At 48.2% G+C, this 12,447-nt stretch overlaps 1 long non-coding RNA gene and 1 pseudogene across 2 annotated transcripts; both read left to right on the top strand.

Moving 5' to 3' along the window:
- The window catches only part of LOC101933783 (zinc finger protein 850-like), a 60,303-nt pseudogene that overhangs the window by 18,698 nt on the left and 29,158 nt on the right, over nucleotides 1-12,447 (top strand).
- On the top strand, nucleotides 1,816-11,242 carry LOC135974479 (uncharacterized). Of its 2 annotated transcripts, none has more exons than XR_010591742.1 (2): nucleotides 1,816-2,122; nucleotides 9,557-11,242. It is a non-coding gene; the product is annotated as an uncharacterized LOC135974479 (long non-coding RNA). The 2 variants fall into 2 exon arrangements; XR_010591743.1 differs by lacking the exon at nucleotides 1,816-2,122 and adding an exon at nucleotides 2,131-8,579.

The raw sequence follows: 12,447 nt of genomic DNA on the forward strand, positions 1-12,447 counted from the left end.
ACACAAATACGTGAAACAGCGCGCCTCAATCGTACAATAGATCAATTTGTCACATTAGCCAGGAGGAAGCAGATCGACCAAAGGGGCCACTCTGGTATCACCCTTGGGGTCATGGGCCCGCCCCGAAGGGGAAGAAGCATGATGGGAGCACAGGGCTGGGCTGGCCAGTGTGCGTCTGGCAGCTCCCGGTTTATAAACAGTGCCATTGTACTGGGCTGGGTGGAGCAGGGTTGTCCCTCCCGTGCCATGACCCATCTCCCATTGCCCCCGGCCAGCCCGTCGCTCTGAGGACTCTGCCCCCCATGCCCCATGTCCCCATTTCCCCCCTGGGGGACCACAAATATGTTTAGCACCAGGCCCACAAAAAGTTAATCCAGCCCTTTTTGGGGTGCAGGCTCTGGGATGGAGTTGGGGTGCAGGAGGGTTGCAGGCTATGGGTAGTTTGAGTGAGGGGTGCAGGCTCTGACCTGGGGCATGGGATTGGGGTACAGGAGGGGGTGCAGACATGTGGGCTCTGGGAGGGAGTTAGCAACTCAGCACGTTATATAAGAGAAATGAACTGCAGTGATTTCATATAGGCATAGAAACTGATAGAAGACACTTTTACATATTCAAAATGTGAGAGGCAGAGTTGGAGGGAGGGAGTGTCTGTACAATATTTCACCTCATTCAGTCTCCTGGCTGGATCAGTAACGTAGCCGTGTACAGGGCTGCCCAGAGGATTCAGGGGGCCTGGGGCAAAGCAATTTTGGGGGCCCCTTCCATAAAAAAGTTGCAATACTATAGTAACATGTATTTTGAAATCTAAAAAATAACCAGTGACATACATTCAAAAATTAATTTGTAATAATTTGAAAATACACTAAATACATTAATTAAAAACATTAAATGCTTTAATGGTATGTATACATTTACAATTACATAATGGGCTGTTGCTGGGTGATGGTGATGGTTAGGATGGGGTCGGGGGGGGTGCCCCACCCCTTACCATGGCGCTTACCCCCTCTCCTGGAGCCTCAGCGTGCTGCGACCAGGAGCGGCCCCGGACAGCGTTGGAGCCACCGCGCTGCAGTGCGCCAGGGCCGCTCCCGGACGCGGCACGCTGAGACACCGGGGGAAGACGGAGGCGGGGGCAGCCTCCGACATATTCGTGGGGGCCCCTGCAGAAAATTGCCCCACTTGGCCCCCCGTCTGGGCGGCCCTGGCCCTGCAACACTTGTATAGGATAGAGAGGAGCTGCGTTGATTAAGCTTTGACAGGTTAGGAATTGGAGGCCTGTGCCTTTAAGACCCCAGCCCCAGGAACCCGCCCCCTGCTCCAAGGCTGACATGCAGTGTCCCTGTGAGAACAACAAAAACAGTCTCTGCCCCCCCCCACACACCCCTAGATTAGCGAGCACAGTGTGTGGCTCATCCCACGGGGTCACTGTTCCCCCCCCTCCCCCTCCCTAAACGGGGGTTTTGTACCCGCACGGGGTCTGGCAGTGTCTCCCCCCCACCCCGGCTCTCACCCCCCACCACCGATTTTTGCCCTTCAGCCCCTCTTCTGACGCTAGCTACAGTAGCTTGAACCCCCCAGGCCAGTAAAATTCTGCCCCCTGCTCAGACCCTGACAGCCCCCCCGCTGCGATTTGCCCCCCCTTAATCCTTTTAACCCCCCCCCCCAAAGAGGAGGCAGCAAATCGTTAGCAGAAGTAAGAGCAGAGAGAGGGCAGTGGCTACAACGAAGGTTACTGGGCATGCTCAGTTCGAGTGAGCATGCTCAGTACACCCAAAGTAGCAAAAACGGGAGCGAGAGCACTGATACACCGGCCCTGGCTACAGTGTTGCTGGGCAGCTGTTACCGAGCTGGGGCTGTGTCCCACCAATTCCTGTGGCACCGGTGGCCCTGCTTGTTGCAATGGGGGAGGAGGAGACTGCTTTGCTCTCTCCGCTCAGGATAGAGGGGGTTGAGCTTCCTGGGTCAGATGCTGCTGCTGCCTCCATTGTGATCGGGAGTCCGGGCTGAGCTGCTGCTGCCCAGCCCGGGGTGGGAGTGGGAGGGACTTTCTGCAGTGGCTGGACCCAACCCCTGGGGCAGCCCTGGGCTCTGCCAACACCAGCCCCTGAGCCAGAGCCTGCAGGTGAGGAGAGACCCGGGGGAAAGGGCTGGGGCCGGGCAGGAAAGTGACTCTGCACCAACGGCCCCTCCTCGCCCCAGCTCTGCTCCCGGGGGGGCGGGGGTCTGCGAATCCCAGAGCTGCTGCCCTCCCTGACCGCCCCTCCCCTGCTCGGCTCCCCTGAGCGCCTGCGGGAGCCGAGCCAGCTCCGGGAGAGCGAATGCCCCAGGCCGGGGTGTAGTGTATTAAACTGCTCCCCGTAGGAATGTGCTACTGTTAGCAGTTACTGATACCTAGGATTGTAAGAAACTACTATTGTATAAAACTGCTACCTGATGTAGCAAATGCCGTCCGGTAGCAGTTTCTTGCACTATAGTATGTGTGTAATTGCTATGTGTAGAAATGTGCTATCTGTAGCAGTTATTGATATGTGTAGGTTGTAAGAAACTGCAGATGTAAAAAACTGCTAATTGATTTTACATTATTTGAAACATAACAGTTTTCGTCTTCCCTCATAGGTCATGTTTTCTAGACCTTTAATCTATTTTTTTTTCTCTTCTCTGGACTTTCTCCAGTTTGTCCACATCTTTCCTGAAATGTGGCGCCACGAACTGGACACAATACTCCAGTTGAGGCCTAATCAGCGCAGAGTAGTGCAGAAGAATTACTTCTTATGTCTTGCTCACAACAGTGCTGCTTGTCTTGCTTACAACACTCCTGCTAATACATCCCAGAGTGATGTTCAGTTTTTTTGCAACAGTGTTACACTGTTCACTCATATTCAGCTTGTGATCCACTATGACCCCAGATCCCTTTCCGCAGTACTCCTTCCTAGGCAGTCATTTCCCATTTTGTATGCGGGCAGCTGATTGTTTCTTCCTAAGTGGAGTACTTTGCATTTCTCCTTTTTGAATTGCATCCTATTTACTTCACGTTATTTCCTCGGTTTGTCCCGATCATTCTGAATTTTCATCCTATCCTCCAAAACACTTGCAACCCCTCCCAGCTTGGTATTGTTCACAAACTTTATAAGTGTACTCTCTATGCCATTATCTCAATCATTGATGAAGATATTGAACAGAAATGTATCCAGAATTGATCCCTGCAGAACCCCACTCGTTATGCCCTTCCAGCCCTACTCTCTCAGAACTGTTTTCCAACCAGTTTTGCACCCACCTTATTTTAGCTCCATTTAGGTTGCATTTCCATAGTTTGTTTATGAGAAGGTCATGGGAGACAGTGTCAGAAGCCTTACTAAAGGCAAGATAGACCATGTCAACCACTTCCCCCCATCCACAAGGCTTGTTACCCTGTCAAAGAAAGCTATCAGGTTGGTTTGACATGTGAGACTGCTATCTGTAGGAATTAGCTACATCAGGGGGCATTTTTTAGCAAAGTAGGACCTGTCGCTGCAGGGAGTACGATCGTACAGATAGCAGTTTCACACATCCTATGGTGTAAGAAAATGCTATCTGTAGGGATGTGCTACCTGTAGCAGCAACAGGTCCTACTTTGCTAGAAACTGCTATCTGATGTAGCTAATCCCTACAGAGGGCGGTTTCTTACACCTTAGGCTGTGTGAAACTGCTACTTATAGGAATTTGCTACCTGTAGTAGGGAAAGGTAGTGAATTGTTACCATTAGCAGTTACTGATACATTCTTCATGTTCTTATGTGCTGACTTGTCCTAATTTGCTAAAATTTGACAGTGGTGTGGGATGGAAGCATAAAGTGTTCAGCTTCCAAACGACCCTGCCTAGATTCATGTTAGTGGGACGAGGGACATGTGGAGGATAATTTAAAATCTTAATTTCCTTAGGGTTCGCCTTCAATATACTTCTATGCTGGTGCAATCTCTGCCCATTACAGTTCATCAACTCAGCAGGCAGACCCAGGCAGCAATGCACTTGTCCTGTTGCATTCACTGAGAGAGGTTTCTGATCAAAGGGAGGGTAGATTCCAGCAATCTCCTGAGGTAATATCTCATTGGAGATATGGTGTGTGTTTCTCATACCCCATTTTGTGTTTCTTACCATCATGCCATCTTTATTTTTGTTTTGGGTTTTTTGCAAGTCACATCATTGCAGTATATGCAGTAGTCCTCCATGCTCTCTGAAAAAATCAATACAATTTTGTCAAATGATGTGACAAAAACTGTAAATAGAAATCTTGATTTATTCACTACTGTCAATTACTCCAAAAAATTAACTTGTTTGCAAATACTTTTTCTTTTGTGGGGGTCGTAGTTTGGATTGGATCACTGCTTGCAACTTCTGCCAAAAAACACTCCTCTTTGTCCGTGTCTGTGACCTCCACCTTTATCACTTGGCTGTTGTGAGGCTTGTGAGATACATTGCCTCCCATCTCTCCTACCTCTTCTGAGGTGACTTTTTTCATAGTGTCATCCACAGCAGTTTCTATTTCCATGTTTTCCTGTAATCTGTTTTCAGCAGCTAATGTTGGAGACTCTTTAAATAGTTTTAAGTGGGAGATACCGTACATAGATCCTAAAAGTTTCCCTGAGATGGTTTCTAATTTAACTCTTTTACCCTCTACAGTGGTGAATTTGTATGGTCCACAGAGGTAGGTTGCAGCAGCCCTCCCTTTCTTGTTTTCCTTCTTGCATTCAGTAACATGACACTGTCCCCAACCTCAAATATTATTTTCCCATGTTTACGAGTCTTAGTTTTGGCATACTGCATCTGTTGCTTTTCTCGTGCTTTAGAAATATTAGTAAGAGTCAATTCAATGTCAGCAGCACGTCAGGATTCCATATTTATGATGTACTCTTTGTAGAATTGTTCATCAAGTTCCTCAATCTGTTGGCTTTGTAAACAAATGGAGAAGGAGTTGTGTTTGTAAAATGAACAATCACAGAATAACATATGCAGCTAAAAGCTGATGGTTCTTAAAGACACCTACCATGTAATTTTCTGAGACTTGGTCTGGGAATGTTGCTTCAAAGCCATACAGTAGTCAAAAGGGTGACATTTTGGTTGTTGTGTTTGGTTTTCATTGCAAAGAAAATAAAATGTCACCAAGCAATTTGTCCCAGTTACTCCCAGTGTCATCAACCAACTTCTGCAATGCTCTATAACAAATGGTGATGGATTATTTGTGGGGGTGGGGAAAGGACTGTCTTTACTGAGAGAAATTGCATGCAATCCAAAAGGTGTAAAGAGGCCATCCTAGTTTATTGGTACGATTACTTTTTCTTGAAATAAAAGACAAGTGGACTTGCAATGTACTAAAATTTTGAAGCAGTTTGTAGTTTTTGTCATAGTGCATTCTCCTTGCTATTAATATTGTAATTTTCCCAGCTGTAAAATTACCTTTTGATGGATTTGTTTGTGTTTTCAGCCAATCCATTGGTTTGTGGGTGGTATGGGCTGATGAAGCTACATTGTATTCCCAATTTTTTGCAAATGTCTGAAAGAAAAAATGTTATGCCATAAACTTTCCTTTGAACAGGTTTGGTAGGTAAAAAGAGACCAAAGAATAAAATGTTATAGCAACCCGGATGGGGTGACCAGCAGTAATCCTTGCCAAAGTTGAGTAGGAGTTCATAAAAACTTGTCAGCAAAAATGCCCATAAAGAAAAATTCATCAGGGCAATGAAGCCCATGTTCACTATCACCTATCTGTGATCTGAAAGTGTGGTTGTAGACATAATCAAAAACAACCTCAGAAAAAAGTATTTACCTCATTATTGAATTCTGGCTCACGATATGTCAGTATATGCTGTGGACATCCAAGTCGCTGTACAAAATTATACATTTTTTTCACACCTCAGATGCCAACTTATTTCAAAGTGGAAATGCTTCAACCCATCTTGTAAGATAGTCTGTGGCTGTCAGTATATACCAGTATTCCCTCCTTTGTTGCTGGGAATGGCGCCATTAAATCCATTCCCACCAATTCAAAGGGCTGACTGACCTGTATGCAAGGGAACCAGTTGGAATCACACTTTGGATTTCTCTTATTTCATATTCTGAATAAGCCCAGGAACAGTATGAGGGTAGACTAAGATTCATTCAGGTGTTTAGGCTCCAGCTCTGGTGGAACGGACCATACTGCACCCTAAAGGCTCAGGAACAAAGAGGCGCATAAGAACAAAATATCATGTATTTATTAAAATGTCTTGATTTCAGGGTGTATAACTCATGCTTTTAGAATTCCTGTGGTTGTCCAGGCATCTTGGGGTTGTAGATGTGTCTTCATTATGTTTTGAAGGTCAAAACGATGAATGGGTTCAACAAAGAATTAGATCAGTCCCTCAGGATAGGTGCATCAGCTATTAGCCAAGATGCATATCCCAAATTAAAACTTTCCTGCCCGTCCCCAGCACTTCTCCTGGGGTGTTTCACTCACCTGGAGGCTCCGGCCAAGGGTCTGGTGCAGGCAGAGCCCAGGGCTGCCCAGAGGGCTGGTCCCTGCTGGAGTAAGTCCCCTCCGGCTGGGTATGGAAGGGTTAATAATGACGGGCTCTCCCCAGCACAGACCCCCGGGAGCAGCAGCTGCTCAGCCCGGGCTCCCGGATCACAACATAAAAACAAGAATACCCCAAATTAAAAAACATAGTAAGAGAACCAAATTATATATGTATACCCCAAATTACTGTATACCCCAAATTAAAACACATAGTAAGAGAACCAAAAAAGAGCCACCGTGGCTAAACAACAAAGTAAAAGAAGCAGTGAGAGGCAAAAAGGCATCCTTTAAAAAGTGGAAGTTAAATCCTAGTGAGGCAGAATAGCATCCATGTTTTGATCCAGGTTGTCCCATCTCCCCAGGGATGGGGAAGGGAAATGGTTGTAGTAGAACCATCTCAAGTAGACGATTTTCAGGGGACTGCTGAGGGGGTTTGTCCTGGAGCCAAAAGTCCATACCAGATTTAACAAGTCCCAGCAGGTTTCAACAGGGCTCGAGGTATTCACCAGCCTCTCGCTGCTAGAGAGGTCTAAAAGCTAAGGGCTGATATGACAGATAAATGAGGAACCTCCTGGCAAGGCAGATGGGAGTCACCAAGTCCCTGCATACACCCTTGTATCAATTGACTGTCATGTCTGATTGTCCCATGTGCCAGGCATTTGAGAAGTTCATCTGCTTTAACTGCACCGAGGTCACCACTAAGGGTTTATTAATCATGTTTATTCCAGGAATGCCTAGGGCCATTTGAGACTGAGGACCCATTGTGCTAGGTGCTTTACAGAGTAATCAACAGTCCCTACCTCTAAGCTCTTACAATCTAAATGGTCAAGACAGGCACAGGTAGGAGGAAGGAGTATAACAGAATCATAGAAGTGTAGGGCTGGGAGGGACTTCATGAAACCATCTAGTTCAGCCCCACATGCTAAGGCAAGACCAAGTAAACCTGGACCGTCCCTGGCAAGCATTTGTCCAACCTTCCTTTGAAAACCTCCAATGACAGAGATACCACATTCTTCCTGGGTAACCCATTCCACTGCTTAACTGTCCTTATAGTCAGAACACCACTCCTGGCTGCATCAGCCTCTCAAAGAGTGTGAGATGCTGTGATATGCCTCAGGAGAGCCTTTGGCCTGGTCTACACTATGAGTTTAGGTCGAATTTAGCAGCGTTAAATTGAATTAACCCTGCACTCGTCCACACAACGAAGCCATTTACTTCGACATAAAGGGCTCTTAAAATCAATTTCTGTACTCCTCCCCGACGAGGGGAGTAGCGCTGAAATCGACATTGCCGGTTCGAATTAGGGTTAGTGTGGATACAATTCGACGGTATTGGCCTCCGGGAGCTATCCCACAGTGCACCATTGTGACCGCTCTGGACAGCGATCTGAACTCGGATTCACTGGTCAGGTAGACAGGAAAAGCCCCGCGAACTTTTGAATTTCATTTCCTGTTTGCCCAGCGCGGAGAGCACAGGTGACCATGTAGAGCTCATCAGCACAGGTAACCATGCAGTCCGAGAATCGAAAAAGAGCTCCAGCATGGACTGTATGGGAGGTACTGGATCTGATCGCTATATGGGGAGAGGATTCCTTGCTAGCAGAACTACGTTCCAAAAGTCGAAATGCCAAAACATTTGAAAAAAATCTCCAAGGGCATGATGGAGGGAGGCCACAATAGGGACTCACTACAGTGCCGCGTGAAAGTTAAGGTGCTCAGACAAGCGTACCAGAAAACCAAAGAAGCAAACGGATGGTCCGGGGCAGAGCCGCAGACATGCCGCTTCTATGCTGAGCTGCATGCAATTCTAGCGGGGGGGGGCGCCACCACTACCCCACCCCTGACCATGGATTCTGATGAGGGGTTACTCTCAGCCATGCCTGAGGATTTTGCGGATGGGGAATATGAGGAGGAGGAGGACGAGCTTGCGGAGAGCACACAGCACACTGTTCTCCCCAACAGCCAGGATCTTTTTCTCAGCCTGATTGAAGTAGCCTCCCAACCCTCCCAAGGAGGTATCCCAGAGCATGAAGCCATAGAAGGGACTCCTGGTGAGTGTACCTTTGTAAATATAAAACATGTTTTTAAAGCAAGCGTTTTTTAATGATTACTTTGCCCTGAGGACTTGGGATGCATTCGCGGCCAGTACAGCTACTGGAAAAGTCTGTTAACGTGTCTGGGGATGGAGCGGAAATCCTCCAGGGACATCTCCATGAAGCTCTCCTGGAGGTACTCCAAAAACCTTTGCAGAAGGTTTCTGGGGAGGGCAGCCTTATTCCATCTTCCTTGGTAGGACACTTTACCACGCCATGCTAGTAGCAAGTAATCTGGTATCATTGCATGACAAAGCCTGGCAGTGTATGGTCCTGGTGTTTGCTGGTATTCAAGCAACATCTGTTTTTTATCTCACTGTGTTATCCTCAGGAGAGTGATATCGCTCATGGTAACCTGGTTGAAATACAGCAATTTAATTAAGGGGACAGAGGTGGCCGTTCCTACTGGGCTGTTTGCCTGTGGCTGAAAAGAAATCCTTCCCTGCAGTTAGCCAAGCGGTGGGGGAAGGGGGGCCCATTGGCACTGAGCTGTTCGCGTTTGGCTAGTAGGGATCTTCCCTGATACCAGCCACGCAGGGAGAGAGGTAAAGCGATCATCCCAGAGAATTGGATTGGGGGGGCGGGTTAGTTTGGTTGTTGCTGCTGCTGCTGCACGTTAACATGAAAACTGCAGCACTCAACGGGCTTTGCTTGGTATGGGAAAGGAGGGCGCTGCTTTTATGAAGGGTGTAGAAGCCGAAAGACAATGGCTTACCGTGGCTGCATGCAAGCCGAATTCTGTTGCCCGGCCTTGCGTCTGTGATCTCTAACACCAAAGCCGCAGGCACTCAATATTAAGATGCAAAATGCGACCTTATACCGAAATCACATGTGCTATGTAATATGAATAGTGTTGTTCACCGTGAAAGAGTATAAGCGTTGTTTTGTAAAATGTATCTTTTTAAATACTTCTCTCCCTTTTTTCCCTCCCGCAGCTGCAAATTTTCCAAGCCTCCATATTGAAAGGGGGACCACTGTGGGTAGCTATCCCATAGTTCCTGCAGTCTCCTCCGCCCATTGGAATTCTTGTTGAGATCCCAGTGCCTGATGGGGCAAAAAACATTGTCGCGGGTCGTTCTGGGTACATGTCGTCAGGCCCCCCTCTCCCTCCCTCCATCCCTCCCTCCCTCCGTGAAAGCAATGGCAGACAACCGTTTCACGCCTTTTTTCCTGGGTTACCTGTGCAGACGCCATACCATGGAAAGCATGGAGCCCACTCAGCTCAAGGCAGCAGTCATGAACATTGTAAACACCTTGCGCATTATTGTGCAGTTTATGCTGAACCAGAACCTGAAAAACCAGGCGAGGAGGAGGCGGCGACGGCAGCACGGCGACGAGAGTGATGAGGACATGGACACAGAATTCTCTCAAACTGCAGGCCCCGGCATTTTGGAGACCATTGTGTTAATGGGACAGGTTCATGCCGTGGAATGCCGATTCTGGGTCCGGGAAACAAGCACAGACTGGTGGGACCGCATAGTGTTGCAGGTGTGGGACAATTCCCAGTGGCTGCGAAACTTTTGCATGCGTAAGGGCACTTTCATGGAACTTTGTGACTTGCTTTCCCCTGCCCTGAAGCGCCAGAATACCAAGATGAGAGCAGCCCTCACAGTTGAGAAGTGAGTGGCGATAGCCCTGTGGAAGCTTGCAACGCCAGACAGCTACCGGTCAGTTGGGAATCAATTTGGAGTGGGCAAATCTACTGTGGGGGCTGCTGTGATGCAAGTAGCCAAAGCAATCACTGAGCTGCTGCTACCAAAGGTAGTGAGTCTTGGAAATGTGCAGGTCATAGTAGATGGCTTTGCTGCAATGGGATTCCCTAACTGTGGTGGGGTGGTAGATGGAACCCATATCCCTATCTTGGCACCGGACCACCAGGGCAGCCAGTACAGAAACTGCAAGGGGTACTTTTCAATGGTGCTGCAAGTACTGGTGGATCACAAGGGACGTTTCACCAACATCAACATGGGATGGCCAGGAAGGGTTCATGACGCTCGTGTCTTCAGGAACACTAGTCTGTTTAAATGGCTGCAGCAAGGGATTTACTTCCCAGACCAGAAAATAACCATTGAGGATGTTGACATGCCTATAGTTATCCTTAGGGACCCAGCCTACCCCTTAATGCCATGGCTCATGAAGCCATATGCAGGCAGCCTGGACAGTAGTCAGGAGCTGTTCAACTATAGGCTGAGCAAGTGCAGAATGGTGGTAGAATGTGCATTTGGACGTTTAAAGGGTCGCTGGTGCACTTTACTGACTTGCTCAGATCTCAGCCAAACCAATATTCCCATTATTGCTGCTTGCTGTGTGCTCCACAATCTCTGTGAGAGTAAGGGGGAGACGTTTATGGCTGGGTGGGAGGTTGAGGCAAATCGCCTGGCTGCTGATTACACGCAGCGAGACACCAGGGCGATTAGAAGAGCACACCAGGAAGCGCTGCGCATCAGAGAAGCTTTGAAAACCAGTTTCATGACTGGCCAGGCTACGGAGTGAAAGTTCTGTTTGTTTCTCCTTGATGAAAACCTGCTCCTTTGATTGACTCATTCCCTGTAAGCAACCCACACTCCCCCCTTCGATCACAGCTTGTTTTAAAAGGAAATAAAGTCACTATCGTTTAAAAATCATGTATTCTTTATTAAATAATTATAAACATAGGGAGAGAACTGACAAGGTAGCCCGGGTGGGGTGTGGGAGGAGGGGAGGAGGAAGGAAAAGGCCACTTCAAAACTTGTTGAATGACAGCCTTTTGCTTGGGCTGTCCATTGGGGTGGAGTGGCAGGGTGTACGGATCATTCCCCTCCCCCTCCCCCCGCGTTCTTGGGTGTCTGGGTGAGGAGGCTATGGAACTTGGAGGGGGGAGGGCGGCTATACAGGGCTGCAGCGGCACTCTGTGATCCTGCTGCCGTTCCTGAAGCTCCACCAGATGCCGGAGCATGTCCGTTTGATCACACAGTAGCCCCAGAATTGCATCCTGCCTCCTCTGATCTTCCTGCCACCACCTCTCATCTTGAGTGTCCCTCCTGTCCTCACGTTCATCCCTCCTGTCCTCACGTTCATTGGCTGCTTTCCTGTACTGTGATACTGTGTCCTTCCACTCATTCAGATGAGCTCTTTCATTGCGGGTTGACTGCATGATCTCAGAGAACATTTCATCTCACGTGCGTTTTTTTCACCGCCTTATCTGAGATAGCCACTCTGGCCTGGGTATGAAAAAAAAACTACTTCTTCAGAGGGCTGAGAAATGACACTAACCAATCAGGACCCAACAGGCAAGCTAGGAAGGCTGCCTACTTCATCCTGGGGGGAATGCTGGGTGATTCTGGGACAAAAGAGGAGCACCTCTGCCCTACCCCAGAAATCTTGTGCCAGGTCGGGGCCTTTGTTTAAACACTGCGACCACGCAGTTACTTTCTGTGTTTGTCTACAAGTTTAAAGGTGCGGCCAGACAAAACTTTGAGTGTAACTTTCACCAGCACTGATCTGGCTGCATGAGTCTTCTTGCATCACCCGTGCTGAGTCATCCTTCTGACACGTTGCCTTCACTGACCCCTCACTGACCCCTGGGGAGACCACAGTGAGGTCTGCCACCAGACTGCAGACTGTACCCACAGCAGGAAGACATCCTGATGGACCGCTGCTGACACAGCCTACGGAACTCGGAGCCAAAATGAAACCTGGCTGGTCCTTTGAAATCCACCCTCTCTTCATATCGCAGTGACAACTCTGCCAACCTGCTCCCAGTGTGATCCTCAACTGAGACCTATATATATATTGTGGCTCGGGAAACTGAAGTTCAACATTTCATTTTAATTGCAGAAAAATGTAG

The sequence above is a fragment of the Chrysemys picta genome, chromosome 12, assembly GCF_011386835.1.
Source record: "Chrysemys picta bellii isolate R12L10 chromosome 12, ASM1138683v2, whole genome shotgun sequence".
Lineage (NCBI taxonomy): Eukaryota > Metazoa > Chordata > Testudines > Emydidae > Chrysemys > Chrysemys picta.